This window comes from Oryza glaberrima, chromosome 6 (genome assembly GCF_000147395.1).
Source record: "Oryza glaberrima chromosome 6, OglaRS2, whole genome shotgun sequence".
Lineage (NCBI taxonomy): Eukaryota > Viridiplantae > Streptophyta > Magnoliopsida > Poales > Poaceae > Oryza > Oryza glaberrima.
In genome coordinates, this window is record NC_068331.1 from 21,296,675 (window position 1) to 21,310,451 (window position 13,777).

A 13,777-nucleotide genomic window follows, 5' to 3' on the forward strand; every position below is an offset into this window, starting at 1 on the left:
CTCAGATCGATCGATCACACAGGCTCACTGCGAGAGTTTGCACTTGCACTGCACTCTCTTGATGATCAATCCCCGGTTTAGTACTAGTATTATATATAGGGCTGCGGCTGTGTTTGCCATTGCTGGTCCCCAACGGGAACAGTACGCACGGAAAATATAGCGATCCATTAGTGTGTGATTAATTAAGTATTAGCTAATATTTTTTAAAAATAAATTAATTTGATTTGTTAAGCAGCTTTCTTATAGAAACTTTTTTTAAAAAACACACCGTTTAGCAGTTTAAAAAACGTACACGCGAAAAACGAGGGAGAGGGGGCTGGGAAAAGGGGCAGCCGAACAGAGGCGCCTTCGCTGTCCGAACCCGCATATATGTTCATGCATGGCGCTTAATTTCTTTTATCCTCAATTTGATTGACTTGGGAACTTAGGTCGATAAAATTATGCTGCGCTCCTAGTATTCTGAGCGCCAAACATGTATCAGCCCAGGTCTACCTCGCCCCATGTCCCTTTGTCCCGCTCCCACCGTTATCGAAGTAAACGATTTATTTCGATAAAAACAACTTTCCAGTTTCCACATCCCATCATCCCGCTCCATCATTATTGGAGCAAATGATTTATTTCGATAAAATCAACTTCCCTACTTCTGGTATATATTATATTTTTCCATGTACCCAACTAACCACTCTCACCCCCACTTCATTTTTTCCTCTTTTTTTGGATCTAAATCGATTCACCATCCTAGCCCACATATCTGTGACGCACCATGGAGGAGGACGACGGCACCGTGGCAGTTGACGGTGGTGGCCGGCGGCAGTTGAGGCGAAGGTGTTGCATGGGGCCTCGTTGACAGACGCTGGGTAGCACCATAACCAACAAGGATGTGTTCACTTGGGCCAAGAGCAACAACCGGCAGCTGCTCCACGTCGACGACGTTGATTGATAGGACAAGCAAGTAAGGAAATGGCACTCCAATTTGCATCTGTATACCCTCCTTCACCTTCATGCATGAAGCCCAATTTCCTTTTGCAAATCAAATTAACGTACAATCTCCAATATTACCTGATGTGAATTGATGGGCTGCACAGGTTCTACATTTACACACCGTGCTACATGTGGATGGCCATAGAGGTAGAGGATATTATGAAGTCCACTGGTGATGGTGATCGTTTGTTATTTTTCTTTGGCTCGTCGTGTCTATGACATGAACGAGAGTGTTTTTGCATTTTTTTTATGCTTGCTAGATGATGGATGGCTGCTACTGCGCATCAGCAAGCTCATCTCTATACCACGCCGCTACATCCTTTTATGATTCCATCATCGACTACCGCTCACCACCCAGTTGCCCTATCCACTACCAGTCACAAGACATAGACTAACCTCTCCATCCTTATATATAAAAAGATCTAGCAAGGCCACCAGGATCCTAGCTTCAAGATGGATTTTTGACTGAATCATTTTTTTTCCTTTTCTAATTTGATTCACTTGTGAGTAATTTATCACTTGCATATGATTGAGCCTATAATTTTTTTTACTCGTATGGCCATTTTGTGATACAGATTAATAATACTCTTAGTATCAGTTTTTACTCTTATACTGTGTATTGAACACATCAGTAAACATATTATTATACGGTGGCTATAAGATCATAGGTTATATCGAGAGGAAGGTGCTAGTTATCTTACTCGCAGACCATGAAGTCTAAACAATATTTATAACAAATCACCCACATATTTTGGAAACCCTCTATTAAGGGAATTTGGTTTATTTTTTGTTTCACAAAAAATGTTTCACCTAGTGTACTCACAATGTTTCACTATGTATAGGTCTAATATTGCAGTGAACTGAAATATTCCATTGCAACAAAAAACCCACATATTTTGGAAACCCCCTATTAAGGGAATTCGTTTCATTTTTCGTTCCGCCGAAAAATGTTTCACCTAGTATACTTATAATGTTTCACTATATATGGATCAAATGTTGCAGTTGCAGTGAACTGAAACATTTTTTCGCTATTTGCTGAAACATTATTTTTATATAAGGTGAAACAACACCCGATTTAAATGAGTGAAACATTTTCGATGAAACCATTCCGATATACCTGGTGGAACATCGTGCAATATTTAAAAATAATTCAATAATAAGCTAAATTTTTTTCGTCAGAATATATCCATGTGTGGTCTTGTTTTGAAGATTTAATTGCAATGAATTTAATGGTGCAATCAGATCATGATTTGGATAAGTAATTTAAGAGAAAAATCAGTTTAAAGTAGTTTTGCACGTAAATCGGCCGCTGACGTCATGCTGACATCAGCGCCCGATTTTAACCTCCTCCCATCGGGCGCCCAAGCCGGAGTCGCGTCCTTGTAAGCTGGTAGTAATTCTTTTACAGCCATCTAGGAATGGTGCCGTATGATCTGAGTAAATTTATTACTTTTGAAGGGGGTATTTATGTGAGTAAATTTGTCACTTTTAAATAAGCAGATGTGGGAGTCTGGGAGTAGATGGAAAACTCTGGGCCAGAGTAAATTCGTTAGTTTTGAAATGTGGGGAGACACTGTAAAAACAGAAAACTCGGAAAGAAAAACTAACAGCAAATATTTTACTAAACACAAAAACAGAAAAACTGGAGAGAATGAATGTAACACGAAATCTGGATGGTTAATATTTTATCAGGCCCTTTCATGGAGCGCAGATGAGATGGAAAAGAGAAAAAAAACACGAAAGGTGGGGTGGTAAAAAAAACGGACGGAGGAAAGGTGGGATGCAGAGGAAAGATGGGTGCCAAAAAAGGGTAAAACCGGAAGGAGGGAGCATTGTGCGGCGCTCGAACTAATATTCCGCGCGCAGCGTGTATTAGCGCCACCGAAAATTATATCTATTTTTTTAAAGAAGGTAACATAATTTTCGGATCTCAGGGATTCCGAAAATTATATAAATCGATATACTCCCTCCGTTTCATGTTAGAAGATGTAATTGAGCATGGTTTCCGAAAATACCAGCAGCTGGTTGGCTCACCAAAGCTAGTCAAACAAACGTTTTTTTACCAATATCATGAGCATGGTTTGAAACTACAGAGTGAAAATTTGGGAATTTTGGGTCTATCAGATCCCTGATAAGAAATTATTTTACCCAAAATTTTGGATTTATTTGGTAAAAAATATTCAATTTTAAACTAATTTTTTTCAAAAAAAATTATTTAAGAACAAAACTACCGTAATTTCTGAAATTTCGGTACTATCCATACACGAACAAAAATAGTAAAAACCAACACTGCACTCTGATAGTCAATGGCGATAACTGCAGCACGGTTTGGAGTCCAAATGACCCGCACCACAGATTAGTTCATTAATTGGTCATAGCCACCGGTCCTGCTGGTGTGTTATTATTCAAAGTTCAAACAATGTGTTACTGCTCAGGACAACTACTTCAGAAGCATGTACGTACTAAAGCTTGAATCAGTTGGAAGTAATCGTTGAAATTACTTGTGTACAATTAATATTGCTATAATGGCCAATTTATCATCGAAAGACAAACAGTTCTCTTAAACTTGGATAAAAACAATAAAGTAATTACTCCCTCCGTCCTATAATATAATGGATTTTGGAGGGATGTAATACATTCTAGGACCATGTATTCCCTGCTTTGATTGTCAATATTGATTTTGCCCCTATTTTTAGGGTTTTCGTTTTTACCTCTACTTTTTTTTAAATGAATCAACCGTTTGCCCCTGTTTCATTAATTTTTGCTAACGGTGTTAAATATGGGGGTAAAAAGACAAGTATACCCTTAGATATTTTCCCGTACTTTTGACATAATCATAATAAAAATTGATTGCTGTCATTATAGCAGTAATTTAATTTGTCAAAATTTTGTGAAAGTTGCCAAAATTTAGGTCAAATTTGAAAAGTGGTGTACAAAAATACGGGAAAATATCTAAGGGTATACTTATCATTTTTACCTCACATTTAACACCTTAGTAAGAATTAACAGAATAGGGGCAAATGGTTGCTTCATTTCAAAAAAGTAGGGGCAAAAACGAAAATCTTGAAAACCAGTGGCAAAATCAATATTGGACATCGGAGTAGGGGCAAGAACGAAATTGCCCCAAAAAATTAAGAGTTGCAGCCCTATCAAATATGTCCTTATAACTTACAGGCATGATAAACAAACCTTAGAGTTTACTTATAATACTTATAAGGGTTTTATAAGATTATCCCCTTGATTTGGCTATTTACAGGGGCATTCTTACCCTTTCATAGCCTATCTGGTCTAAGTGACCTTCATGGGCCCATCGGACATAACCAAGGTGGCCCCTATTAGGAGCCTTCTCGTGAGCCAGTCATTCTCGGCCTAGCTATCCTGCGAGATTACGCTTGTGATTATGACTCATAGCTGTCATGCTCTGATTTTCTCCCAAGGATTAAATTATTCGATAATTTATACTAAAACTTAAACCATTTACAAAGTGAAGTTATTGTTGGAAATAAAATTTTCTTTAATAAATCATTGTTGGAAATATTTATTAAAGGAATTAAATCTAGCCTCTAACAGGAACTATTTTTTATTGTCCATTTTCGTATAGTATGTATACCACATCCCACAATTGTTGCGATACAACATAATCTCTATCTCTACTATTATTAAAATTAAAGATGTTTTTATTGGGATTTTGGTATGACATTTATAGTATCAACTAGGTGATACCCCGTGCATTGCCGCGGGATTCATGAATGAATATATGTTAAATATTTTTGAAATGATGAAAGTTAAAATGTTGAGAAAATAATTTGAGGAAGATGATTTGACACATACTTATTGATATATGAGTAAATTATATTGCCGGTACACGAACTTGTCAGGTGGATGCAAAATTTAGTGCACGAACTTGCAAAATGCTCGTTTTGGTGCATGAACTTATCTGGTGCATGTGGAGGAAGGTGAAAAGGACACTACATGTCTAATCTTATTGATTTAGAAGCAGATTAGGATATTGTGTAAACATATATCTGAGAAGGTTGGTATTATACATACACCTTTTCAATAAAAAATAGAATAGGATATAGTGATTGGAGAAAAGGATTAAAAAATTCGAGCAATGATATAAGGGTTAGAAATATATAAAATTCATTATTTCCATGATGAAGGATAAAGTAGAGACCAAATTTATAAATATTGCATTTCTTATGCATACTCACTACACGTACTCACGTTAGATCCTAATCAACATCAGCTTCGTAAAATTAACATTGCCAAGTTATTTTGGTCCTCGTTCGCACGAACTAGACAAGTTTGTGTACTGAAACGAACATTTTACAAGTTTATGTACTAAATTGCACTCACCCAACAAGTTTATGTACCGCCAATGCAATTTACTCTTGATATCTATAATATAATATTGTAGATGATGTGTCATACTTGCATGAGATTTAAATAGGCTAGAATAGTAATTGCTAGTGGGTGATGATATGGCATGGTTGCATATTGAGCTTTAGCTTCTAATAATTGTTAGTGGGTACCAACTATATAGAAAGTATAGATAAAGTTACCTGGTCCTCCTCCTCCTCTCGTCTAGACTTATCAATAAACCATCTTCATCATTTCTTATCTCCGCCCTCTCAGCTTAGATATGTATCGGGTATCAATATGTATCAACTGGTACTGAAGAGGTATCAGTTGGTACCTTCAGGTATCGAACGATACTTATAAAGTATCAAATCTAGAGTAAATTTCTTCTAGACCCTTGAAAACTCACCCAATTCTTTTCATGCCCATGAAATTTACTCGATTCTTTCTATATCCCTGAAATTTCAACTTGATCCCTTCCATACCCCTGCTGTTACATTTTCCTTCATTTTGCTGCTAAGTTTGGTTGCAAATGTCTTTTATATACTTGATAATTTAGGTTTGAATATACGCTTGAAAAACGATTGAAAATTTTGTTTGAGTGCAAAATATGTGCATTTTATGAAACTAATGAGATTAAATAATTAGTGCAGAAAACTTTGACATAAATTTTGAAAATAAAACAGATGTAATAATTTAAATTCTTATTTGAAATTTTAATAGGATAATAGAATGGAAGCATTCATAAAAAAATATCATGAGCATTAGTAGTCTATCTTTGTATGAATGCTCCTCATTTTTTATAGCTTTTTAAAAAATAAAATAAATACATTTTCTATTTCATTATCTAAAATTATTTTTTCATAAATAATGTATCGCACAACAAACTCATAACTATAATAGTCTCATGCGATAAACTTTTACATTTTCAATAATGTAATTCATAAATTTCTATGTTTATCCAAAGGGTAAAATGATCATTTTTATAGAAATTAGACGGTCAAGTAACGGTCAACTGACAAGAGGGGTATGGAAGGGATCCAAATTAAATTTTAGGGGCATACAAGTAAGAAAAATTCAGGGGCATAGAAGGAATTAGCTAAAATTGTAGGTGAAAAGAGATGTCTATCCACGTGCGCATGACAACATCAACCAATCAACCATCATTACACTGATAATCTCTTTACACTGATATTTTTCTATGGAACCTTCGATGATTTATATTTTTAAACCGTGCATTATTTTTAAGATCCAATTTAACCATTATACTACACTCAAAATATATCATAAATTGAGTCCAAGAGTATATTCTTATATTTAATAGTAATTTACTCACATTGTAGAAGTAACATAGTTTTCAGTTTTACAATAGAAGAAACTTTTCTCTAGCATTGAAAGAAAACATATCGCACTATATTGAAATAAGAAACTATACGAAGTAAAATGTGGAGAAGATTACATGACTAAATACAATTATTTTTTTTATTTGGAAGTAATCGCTATATTTTTTTGGAAAGAGTAATATGGTGTCATATAATAAGTACTAGAAGAAACAGCCACTCCGCTGCGTGCGCGGAATATATAGTCAATGGCACATAATAAATACAAATGTCCGGTATGTAAACATCGATATGGTAATCTAACACTACATGGGGAAATAATTTACATCGCAACCAATATCCAATATGAATTTGTATAATAACGTGCACTTAGACAAAAGTAGTAACCACACATGAAAAACAATCGTGCCTATAGATTAGAAAAACTCTAAGGATGCTAGGATCCATCTCTTTCGGGGAGTCAAGGAGCGCTCTTCCTCATTTTTAGAGAAGTCCACAAAAACATGGACTTTCAGAGAAACATTCAACATTTCCGCATAGCTATGCTCTTCATGACACCTGCCGATGCAAAGATGATTGTCTTTTTAAGATTGATAATAAACAACACATCATTACATGTATTCGCAACAATCTATATAGTAGATGACAGATACTTCCTTTGCAAAGTGGCATTGAATAATGAGATATGTTCTACATCATGTCTAAAGCTAAATTTTGCATGGCCACTCATTTATCAGTATATTCGATCTCATCTTCCCAAGAGGGGCAATAAACATGGCACCGATAAATCCCAAATAATCTAATGAAAATTCCTAGCAAAAAAATGGCTTAACAAAGTCATACCGTGAAATCCAACTTGTAACGAAAAGTTCATAAGCATGTTTACCAAGGGAAAAATTCAGTATGAAAGGATGGACCAGTAACAAATTCCAAAACAATCATGTGCAAGATGCTTGCCTGAAAAAGATAATAGCAGTCCCACACATGGCACATATTGTGTAAAATTGATTAAATTTGAGGCAGAGATTTGAAAGAACAGCATCTCACATGCCAAAAGATACCGAGGTAGACCAAGCACAAAATATAATTATACAAATAGGTGGACATAAATGGCAATTTGTATTTGAGTAAAGGAACGCTACAGTGGAAAACCATTGTTTGAAATCTTGACATATCTTATAGAAGAAAAATGCTTTTCCCTTGTAAGAATCCAACAACTTTTACTATGCTTCTTTTGAAAAGACTGGACAGAAACCATATACACAGCAGCAACGTGCGTAAATAGCCAAGAAAGAAGCTACTAAAAATTTTGTGTAAACAAACTTGTCAGCGTCACAATAAATATATATGTAGAATGCATTCAGAAACAACACATAACAGTTTATACCATGCATAAAATTTCTGATGCAGTAGACACTTTGTTGCTCTGTTTTTAGTTCTATTGGTTTGAAACAGCGGCGATCAACAAACTACAAAGTGGCAGAATCAATACCAGGATCCACGAAAATATAGACCACCCGAACACTTTTGAACCAATGTTTTCATGTGAATCTTTCTATTGTATATGCAATAGCACTAATGATTTTTAAGGATGGAAAAGAAGGTAATGATCCCACCTTGTTGCTCAAAGAAGAAACCTCCCCAACTGTAGATCAGCTGACTTGGGCAGAAGATAAGCACTCGCATCATTCAGAGAAACAGTCTCAAGTTTATATCCATCTGTTGGACCTGCAAGAAAAACTGAAGTATAAGTATTATTTCACATTGGGATCCAGACAAACAACCAGGAGCTTATTAAACACATTTGCATTGGAAATGTAACAGTTATTTTTGTCTCCGTTGTTGCATTTAGCAATACATATGAGCTATTACGAATGGTTCATTCAAATAAAGTTTAGAAGTAAGAAACATTGGGGCAATATTTCAATATCAGATGACTAATATCACCACCTGTAATTTCCAAAATGCTTGAATCACTTAACATTATGTGGGTAAAAGTGTATAAATATTGTAGTGTTTGTCTGAAAGAAATAGCCACTCATGCTAGGTTAGATAATTAGGCATCAATTAATAAAGCGAGGTTAGGGGGAATCGGTAGTCTATAGACCTGGAATAAGTTTGCACATAGAGATTAAGCATAAGTCAAAAAAAGGACACACACAGCTGTCTCCTGTGCCTCACTTGGCATTCACACACACCTACCACTCTCTTTACACAATACGCTTTCTTGGCGAAGACACGTCTTCTCACTTTACGCTTTCCCCTGCTCTCCTTCCTTTGTCGCCACTGTGATGTCCGGTAATGGCACACGTGACATTTGCCCTCCCCCCCCCCCCCCCCCCCCCACGAGCACCAGCTTGGCCCCAGACAAGTGCCAAAGGAAACCGAGCACGCAGCACGTCATAATCCTCCCAAGTGGCCAATTCCGGCGACAAAGTACCCCAGCACACCAGGACTTGAACCACTGCAGCATTGTCTTTCTTAACCATTCGGCGATCCAAAATCTCAGATGGAATCAACTCAGTGGCATCCAACTGCAGAGTAGAAGGAAGAGTGGAAAACACCGGTGAAGCATCTGGAATGTACTGCTTCAATTGAGACACATGGAAAACGGGATGAATCTCACTATGATCAGGGAGCTGCAGTTTATATGCGACTGAACCCACTTTAGCCACAACTGGAAATGGACCAAAATACTTGAACGCCAGTTTGGGAAAAGGACGAGCCACAACAGACTTCTGAGCATAAGGTTGCAACTTCAGTAAGACCAAATCACCAGGCTGAAATGAGCGCGGTGTGCGCTTAGCATCAGCTGTCTGTTTCATACGATTTTGAGCACGAGACAAATGATGTTTCAGTAAAGAAGAGAACATAGCACATTCCTGGAATAACTGATCAGCATTAGGAGAATTAGAAGGACTGTCAAAAGTGGACAGAGTAAGCTCAGGCACCATACTGCAAGATGGCTCTTGACCAAATAGGGCTTTATAAGGGGAACATTGCAGAGAGGAATGGTAACATGTATTGTACCAATATTGAGCCAAAGACGGAGCCACGCACACCAACGTTGTGGAGTAGAAGAAACTGCATACCTGAGATACATTTCAAGGCATTGATTCACTCGCTCAGTTTGTCCATCGGATTGTGGGTGATAGGTTGTGGACAGATGTAAAGGAATCTCAAAGTGCTTGAACAAAGTCTGCCAAAAGTTGCTAGTAAAGACTTTATCACGATTTGAGACAATAGATTTAGGCAGCCCATATAATGATGCCACATTGTTCAGATAGACCTCAGCCACTTGCAAGGCTGAAAAGGGATGCCTGAGAGGCAAAAAGTGTGCAAACTTTGTATATCTATCCACCACCACAAAGATTACATTGGCACCTTTTGACAGAGGTAATCCTTCTATAAAGTCCATAGAAACATCTTGCCAAGCTGCAGAGGGAATCACCAAGGGTTGTAAGAGACCAGGATAAGAGCAATGCTCATGCTTTGCTTGTTGACAGATCAAACATTGTTGGACAAATTCTTCCACAGCCTTTTTCAAACCAACCCAAGCAAACAGCTTCTTTACTCTCTGATAACTGACTAGCACACCAGAGTGACCCCCAATAGCAGATGCATGGAAGGCAGCAATCAACTTAGTCTGTAAAGCAGAATTTGCACCCACCTAGATTTTACCAGCCTTCCTGATTAAACCATTAGACAAAGAAAAACCCTTAGCATTTGGAGAAGAGACAGCTAGCTCACAAAGTAACTGCTGAGCAGATGAATCTACAGCATAGGAGTTGAGAATCTCCTAAACCCAAACAGATTGAACCACAGAAATCCCAAAAAAATGCCCTACTTTGGATAGTGCATCAGCAGATTTGTTCTCAACTCCTTTTTTATACTGGAACTTGTACTGTAATCCAATAAGCTTAGTCATCGCCTTTTTCTGTAACTCAGTGTCCAAAGTCTGATCATCTAAATGACAAAGAGCCTTGTGATCAGTCTTGATAACAAAAGGACCCCGAAGTAAATAAGATCTCCAACGATCAACTGCCATCATTATAGCCAAAAATTCTTTTTCATATATAGACAGCCGCTGATTCACAATTCCCAATGCCTTGCTATAAAATGCCACAGGATGTCCTTCTTGAGACAACACAACACCAATTCCTGTGGCACAAGCATCAGTCTCAATCACAAAAGGCTTAGCAAAGTCAGGAAGGGCCAAAACAGGTGTAGAACACATAGCTTCTTTAAGAGCAACAAATGCTGACTGAGCTTGAGGTGTCCATACAAACTTAGCATTCTTTTGGAGTAACATGGTTAAAGGTTTTGCCAGGATGCCATAATGTTTGACAAACTTCCTATAATAACCAGTTAACCCCAAAAAGCCCCTTAATTCAGTGACATTGCTAGGAAGTGGCCAATCCTGCATAACCCTGGTTTTTTCTGGATCAGTAGCCACACCCTCAGCAGAAATGATATGCCCCAAGTACTCCAACTTATTTTGAGGAAAAGAACATTTAGAAAGCTTAGCACACAATTGATGTTGCTGCAGCAATTGTAACACTAACTCTATATGGTGAATGTGATCCTCCAAACTCCTACTATAGATCAAGATGTCATCCATGAATACCAATACAAATTTACGAAGGAATGGAGCGAAAATAGAATTCATTAAACACTGAAAAGTAGCTGGAGCATTAGTGAGCCCAAATGGCATCACCCGAAACTGAAAATGGCCATGATGAATTTTGAATGCAGTCTTAAATTCATCAGTTTCTAACATCCTTATTTGATGATATCCACTGCGAAGGTCCAGTTTAGAGAAAAACTTGGTGCCAGCCAATTCATTCAATAGCTCATCAACTATTGGCAGAGGAAACTTATTTTTAATAGTTAAAGAATTCAGCCGCCGATAATCAACACAAAACCTCCAAGAATTATCCTGCTTCTTAACTAACAAAACAGGTGAAGCAAATGGACTGCAACTAGGAGTAATCAAACCAGCATTCAACATCTCCAAAACTTGCTTTTCAATCTCATCTTTCTGTGCTGGAGAATACCTATAAGGTCTGGAATTAACAGGGACCGAATTTGGAATCAAAGCAATAGAGTGGTCCAACACACGATGAGGAGGCAAAGAATTGGTAGCAGTAAAGACGGAAGAAAACTTATCCAATACTGACTGAACAGCCGATTCAACAGGTGGGGAGCCCTTAGAGAAATCTGGTTCAAGTACTGCCATAGCCCAAATATCATTGCCTTGAGTCCACTTAACCACCTGATGAACAGATGCCTCAGTAACTGCAGAAAAAGGAGTAGACTGAATGCCTTGCAAGGTTATCAAATCACCTTGATAGGGAAACTGAATGCTTCTAGCAACCCAATCACACTGCATAGGGCTATGTTTGGTCAACCAGTCCATGCCTAACACCACATCATAACCCCCCCATAGCAATAACTCTCATAGGAAAAGAAAAATGAAATCCTTGAATCCACCAAGTAAACTGAGGCACTGTGGCCTCACAAGACAACAACTCCCCATTAGCCACTTTAACAGAAATTGGCACAGTTGACACAGGATGCAGCTGTAACCTAGTACACAAATCAGCGGTCACAAAGCTGTGTGAACTACCTGAATCCACCAAAATCAGAATAACTTGATTGCCCACCATTGCTCGCAACTGTAAAGTAGAAGCAGAACATGTACCAGCCATGGCATGCAAAGATAAATTGCAATCATCTTCCACCATGTCAGATGCCACCACAGCATCCAAATTATCATCAGACAAAATCACCTGATCCTCCTGAACTTCCATGGCCTTTAGCTGAGCATTATCTGGTTTCACACACACATGTCCAGGCACATACTTATCCCCACACTTGAAACAAAGGTCGTGAGCTCGACGATATTCCTTGAGTTGCTGTGCTTTCCATAACTCCCCAGTGGCTAACTTAGGCTTTTCAGGTTGTTTCCAAACAACAGGATCTCCCTTTTGAAAATGTCTCTTGCCCACATTACCAAGCTGTGCCCCCTCATTAGGCAAAGCCACCAAATATGCTTGAGTAATAGAAGTTGGCTGCACCGCTTGGACAAAAGAACGCAACTCATCTTTCAATCCCAACAAAAAATGATTAATTAGCTCCGAACCAGACAGAGAAGGATCATAGAGCCTAATCTGATACACCAACTGATTGAACTTGGAACGATATTCTGTGCCAGTCTGTGTCAACAAAATCAGTTCATCCATCTTAAGACTCCTGAGATTAACCTCAAATTCTCCAGCGATAGCCATTTTTAACATGGTCCAATCATGCCAACCCACTTCTAACTTCCACACCTGGTACCAATTAGCAGCATCCCCCACTAGATGCAGAGCAGCAGCTGACACCATAAACCCCTCCGCAATTTGATAAAAGGCAAAATATGTTTCACAATTATCAATCCACACGCGGACACCAGTACCATCAAATTTAGGAAAATCCATCTTCGGAGTCCACTGGCGTCGCCCCAAATCCCCAAAATCAGAAACATCAGGAGCAGTTTGATGACCTGGTACCTGACGAGACCGATGAACAAGTGGTGGAGGCGGTGGTGTTGGTGGTGGTGTTGATGAAGATGAAGATGCTCCCAACGGCTGCTCCGGAGATGGAAGTAGTGGTGGAGGACGCGGAGGCGGCGGAGGGGGCGGCGGTGGTGGTGTTGGTGGTGCCGCGGCCGCCTTCAGTGCACGCGCCACCTGACTCTGTTCTTGCTGAACCTGGCCGAGGGACGTCATGGAGAGATCCACTTTCGTCTGCACCCGATCTAGCCCCTCGCCTTGCTGCGCCAGCTTGAGGTCGATCTGCGTCAAACGCTTGGCGATGTCCTCCACACCATCCACCTTGAGTGCCAGTGCCTTGAGAGTATCCATCAAACGCTCCTCCATAGATTCCATCACCGCCACCATGTGCCGAACCTGCGCACTAGGTTTTGCTGGTGCCGTGGCGTCGTCTCCTCCAAACCCAATCAAACCAAACTACGATTTACCACGGCGACAACCCGAAGGAAGACCACGAACGGAGCCACAGGATTTACTGATCGAGCCGAGAGAATGTGA